Below are 6,000 nucleotides of genomic sequence, written 5' to 3'. Positions count from 1 at the left end.
TGGGAGTGGATTTATGCCTTTGAATCTGGCTACTTCCCTTGTAAAGGGGGAAAACGTTGGTGCATATATATATATATATATATATATATATATATATATATATATATATATATATATATATATATATATATATATATATATATACTTATATTGTATATATATAAATACATATATAAATATATATATATATAATACAGATATATATATATATATATTATATATATATATATATAAATACAAATATATATATATATATGTATATGTATGTATATATATGTATATATATATATATATAATATATATATATATATATATATACATATATATATATATATATATATATATATATATATATATGTGTGTGTATATCGCATCGATTTCCACTGTGTGGTTTCCTTTATTAACCTTTGTAACCCAATATACGACAGGTGAACAGACACGCCTAGCCGCAGAAGAAGAAAAAGATTATACATGGGAGCGACCCCCGCCTTCTATGCAGTAATCTATAGCCTGTATCCTGTGAACGGTGAGTAGAGGGCTTCCCTCAGCTGAATGAAATCGCCAGGAGACCGCCGAGGGTTAAAGTTAAGGTCAGCAAAGCCCTTCCGTCTTTAGTTTTATATAATTGTCGCCAGACCATTCTAATCGTCTTGGTCCTCGAGAGGAAAGGATCCACGATTGGTGGTCATGTGATCCTCTTTCCTTGATGTTAATATTATTCTTCGGCCTTTCTGACACCCCTTCAATCCTTCCTCCCCTTTCCCCCTCCCCCTCCCCTTCCTCCTCCCCATCCCTTCCCGCATTCCCTTTCCCCCTCCTCCCTTTACCACATTACCCCTTCCCCTTTCCCCCTTTCTTTTCCCCATTCTCTTCCCCCCTTTTCCCTTCCCTCTTCCCTTTCCCCTTTTCCTTCCCCTTCCCCCTTCCCCCTCCCTTTTCCCTTTCCTCCTTCCCTTTCCCCCTTTTTGCCCTTTCCTCTCCCCCTCCCCTTCCCCCCTTCCATTTCCCCACTTCCCTTTCCCCCATCCCTTTCCCCTATCCCTTTCCTCCTCCTCTCTTCCCCCTTCCCTTCCACTTTCCCCTTCCCCCATCCCTTTCCCCATCCCCTTTCCCTTTTCCCTTTCCCCTTTCCCTTTTTCCCTTTCCCCTTTCCCCCTTCCCCCTTCCCCTTTTCCCCATCCCTTTCCCCCTCCCTTTCCCACCTTTACCCCCTCCCCTCCCCCTTCCCCTTTCCCCTTCCTCCCGTCCTTTCCCCCCTTTCCCCTTCCCCCTTCCTCTCTTCCCTTTCCCTCTTCCCTCTACTCTCCCTTCCCCCTACCCCTCCTCCCCCCTTCTCCCCCCCGGCCATCGCAGGTCCAGAGACAGAACAATATTATGTTGTGTTATTGCGTGGATGACAACTCTGTCTTCTTGCTATTGCCTATGAATAGGAGTCTGTTGCAATGGAATAAATTACCACCGCACCGCAGCACAAAATTACCACAATAAGTGACGTTACCAAGTTATTATAAACAATTTAAAAAAAAAATCTGTCGCATTTAAAGTGTTGCTTTGCAACATGACAATGCACAGAAATTAGTTTCTTGCTGACCCGCTGCGAATCAAAGCAATTTACCGCACTTACTCAACCAATCAAAACAATGCACCAACTCACTGAGCCAATCAGAGCAAGGCCTGGAGTCATCCATCCGGTTATATCCAGTTATATGGATATAAAGCTATTTGAGGTCGGGAGACAAAACTAAAACATTCACCATTTTCTTTATGGGAAAAAATATTTCCGTCTCGCTTCTTCTTTTTTTTTTTTTTTTTTTTATCCTGAATCCACAGGTTCCAGGTATCTATGTAATACTTGATTTCCGTAGACATTCGTGTTTGTGAGTTAGGAAGAATAATATTTTTTCATATTCTTATATATAACATAGGAAATACATTGCGTATACTTACTGTATATAGGGTATCTCGAAATGGATTTATTTTACCCATGTTCGAATGCACTTTTGTTTACAAAGGTAAGCCCCGTTTGAATGTATTACAATGTATGGCTAGACGGAGACGCAACCGTGGATAGGGCGTGGCCTGAAAGAGACACGCCCATTAGCTACACAAGCGAGGAGGAGGCGTGGCCAGGGACCGGCACGCCCATCATCAACAACACACAAGCGCTTCTGCTTCTCTTTGTGTTCAACTTTATTTGGCTAAACTGAGCCGAAAGTGCGGTCGACCGAGAGGAACCGCGACGCGCGCGCGCGCATACACACACACACACACACACACACACACACACACACACACACACACACACACACACACACACACACACACACACACACACACACACACACACGGACTCATATATATATATGTATATATACATATATATATACATATATACACACACACACATATATATATATATACACACATATATATATATATATACACACATATATATATATATATATATACACACACACAAGATACACACAATACACATACACACAAATATACACACATATACATACACACACACACACACGCACACACACACACACACACACACACACACACACATACACACACACACACATACATACACACACACAAACCACCAGCCCCGAGCCAGCAACTACAACCTCAAACATCACCTCTACAACCTATACGGCAACTCCTCCCTATCGGTCGCCCCACTCACAACCCAGTCATGCCATACTTGCAGCTTTGCGGCAGTTGTGACGGGAAACCAGCTGCTCCCTTTGCCCAGATGCTAAGCCTTTCCATGTCCAGTGCCTCCTCATTTGCTTCGTTTGCATACAAGCTTCCAGTGCCATGCCAACTAACCTGACATCTCCCATACTCAGAATCATGTAACTTCTACTTGTACAACTCTTGCATGATAAGAACCAGAAGAGCTTTTTAACTGCACTCGAATATGCTAAAAAATTACTGTGCGCAAAGCACTTGTCAGATCAGTATTTGGAGCAGCGTTCTTTAACTCAGTGATATAATTTCGTTTAAGAGGTGTATAATAGTAAATGCCTAGTCATTTTCCCAAGTCCTATAACCGTTATCCATGCCGTTCAATGTCAAGTCAATGTCTAACCACGGCTTGTGAGGTCTTTGGATTTAAATCAACAAACAGCCAAGATGCGCCCGAACCAGTGACCCTTTCTAAACAACAAATAACCTCGGCCCTTCATTGGCCAGCAACGGTCCAGTAATCCTGTTCCTTTGCTCGACCATACCCAAGCGGCCTTGGCAGGGGGTGGGGGGGGGAACAGGGCCAGGAACCAGGAACAGCAACTCGCAAATGGAGAACCCGACGGAACCTCAGCTTATGTCTGTCTATGTTTGCTTTCGCGCGCGTCCCCGCTCTCCTCCACAGTTCAGAATTTACACACACACACACATTGCCGAAATTACCTTCATGGCTGTGGCTTTACATCTCTCCGTGTCTGGCCTTTCGGTTTTGGTGGTGATGGTGGTGGTGGTGGTGATAGTTGTGGTGGTGGTGATAGTGGTGGGGGCCTGCCGAGAGTACGGTCAAGTTTCCTTAGTGCTTCGGTAGTGTGGTACGGGTTGCCTACTTTGCTCAGGATTGAAACCACTACCAGTAGGCCCCATACAATTTATCAGATAAAGGAGCTCCTTATCTTAGCCCCCTTCAGTGCGAGGGCCCTCTTTCTGATGAATAAAAGCGTTTGGCGTCAGGACAGAATAAAATATTCAAAGTGCGTCTTCGTAACGTGGTTGGATGCTTTCGCAATGGGATGTGGTATTCTAGATATGTAATTCTAAGGCATTGTGGTTTAAGGCACCACCTGTGTACGTGGATTAGAGATAAGTGATTTTCGTAACTAATGTTACTGATAACATGATTGTCATTACATCATTTCGCCAACATTCTCACTACCATAGAAAATTATCCCTCGTTACCGCAAAGCATAGCACCTCTACCAACACCACTACCAACACCTCTACCAACACCACTACCAACACCTCTAACAACACCATTACCAACACCACTACCAACACCACTACCAACACCCTTACCAATACCTCTACCACCACCCTCACCAACACCCTCACCAACACCTCTACCAACACCCACACCAACACCTCTACCAACACCCTTACCAACACCACTACCAACTCCATTACCATCACTTCTACCAACACCTCTACCAACACCACTACCAACACCTCTACCAACATCTCTACCAACATTACTACCAACACCTTTGCCAACACCACTACCAACACCACTACCAACACCTTTACCAATACCACTACCAACACTACCAACACCATTACCAAAACCAACATAACTACCAACAAAAAAAAACCAACTACACCAATAGGGCCACCACCAACAAAGACAAGGACAAAACAAAAGCAACAAACAGAACAACAACCACAACAACAACAACAACAACAACAGCAATCTCCCTAGCACCGCAGGAAGCAGCACCACCACCACAACAACCACGCCACCACCACAACAGCCGTCTGAAACATGAGGACACACACAATCCAAAGTTGACCAGCCAGAAAACCCAAAGCTCTGGAGAATCAACCAACCTGCGGGCTCAGCTGTGGCAGTGGCGGTGGCGGTGGTGACGGTGGTGGAGGCGGCCCTGGTGGTGGTAGAAGAGGTGAGGGTGGTGGTGGAAGAGGTAGTGGAGGTGGAGATGGTGGAAGAGATGATGGTAATGGTGTTGGTGGTGAGGCGGTGGCACTAGCATTGGTGAGAGTAATGGTGGTGGTAGTTGATGGATAGTTGGTGATAGTGGTGGTAGGAGTTGCAGTTGCTGTAGTGGTAGTAGAGGTGGAGTTATTGTCGATGGTAACCGTAGTGTTGTCAGTGATAATCATTCCACCGGACTTGATGGTGGTGATAATGATGAAATTAATCGTAGTGGTGATTGTGAATGGGAGTAGTTGTGGTAGCAAGGATGAAATTGGTGATATTGGTGCCCATAAATCCAGTGGTGATAGCTGAAGTGGGTGATGATGTAAGGGACGTTTCCAGAGAGGAATTTAGTGGTAATTGTGGTGGTATTATTGCTACTTGGGGTATTTGTGGTGCCTTTGGTGATGTTAGCGGAGGTGGAGAATGAGTGGTTAACACGGCGTGATGACTGTGACGTAATGGAATGAGATGAGGTAACCTGTCCTTTGGTTACGAAGAGGACCATCACGTTATTGACTCCAAAGAGGATTGGTGGAACCCGGCGACACAACCGAACCCCAACAGGAACTACACGAAGTTCGAGACACCAATCAGAGTAATTAGGTATTTGGGATGAACATACACTTTACCCGACATAACGAAAGGTCATAAGTGCAAGTTAAAGAAGGATATAAAAAAGAGAAGAGCCTAGAAAGAAAGCTAGGATAGAAATAGCTTCTGCTAGGAAAAAGTGGTGATGATGCACTCGTGAGTGTGTGTGTGTGTGTGTGTGTGTGTGTGTGTGTGTGTGTGTGTGTGTGTGTGTGTGTGTGTGTGTGTGTGTGTGTGTGTGTGTGTGTGTGTGTGTGTGTGTGTGTGTGTGTGTGTGTGTGTGTGTGTGTGTGTGTGTGTGTGTGTGTGTGTGTGTGTGTGTGCAGTGCGCCTAAGGTCGCAGCTGCAATTTCACGTTTGATTTCACACTACATCACCCATGCTCGTATCGAACTCTCCATCTTCCATCAATATCCATCTTAGTGTTCGTGCTTTGGTCGACGCTTGCTTCGTCGGTCGTTCTCTCCCAGGTTATTTCTCTTTCATTCCCCGAAACCAGAAGCCCCGTTGCTTCCAGCTCAGTCTCCATTTTCGAACTCAAAATCTTTGCCGAAGAGGATTTTCTCTCCTGCAGACTCCATCTCGCTCTCCATCTGTCTCTGACTCGACATCTGGTTCAACTTTATCCCCCGAAGTACATTGTTAACCTAAGTTTCTGTCAACTTTACAATCGTTCAAGGCTGACCACTTTCTGAGCACGACCTCGGGGGGAGGTG

At 44.8% G+C, this 6,000-nt stretch overlaps 2 protein-coding genes across 3 annotated transcripts in view; one reads left to right on the top strand and one right to left on the bottom strand.

The window, feature by feature from the left end:
- LOC143033290 (carbohydrate sulfotransferase 11-like) overlaps window positions 1-6,000 on the top strand; it is a 159,616-nt gene that overhangs the window by 33,381 nt on the left and 120,235 nt on the right. The window contains exon 2 of one of the 2 annotated variants that reach the window (XM_076198555.1): window positions 429-526. The exons of the other annotated variant lie outside the window; for it this stretch is intronic. The gene's annotated coding sequence lies outside the window, so the exon portion shown is untranslated. The remainder of the gene's footprint in view (window positions 1-428; window positions 527-6,000) is intronic. 2 annotated transcript variants of the gene reach the window in all.
- LOC143033289 (uncharacterized) overlaps window positions 1-6,000 on the bottom strand; it is a 143,488-nt gene that overhangs the window by 97,441 nt on the left and 40,047 nt on the right. The window lies entirely within an intron of this gene.

The sequence above is a fragment of the Oratosquilla oratoria genome, chromosome 15, assembly GCF_046742065.1.
Source record: "Oratosquilla oratoria isolate Oo_2021 chromosome 15, ASM4674206v1, whole genome shotgun sequence".
Taxonomy (NCBI): domain Eukaryota; kingdom Metazoa; phylum Arthropoda; class Malacostraca; order Stomatopoda; family Squillidae; genus Oratosquilla; species Oratosquilla oratoria.
This window is presented reverse-complemented; position numbering and strand designations above follow the sequence as displayed.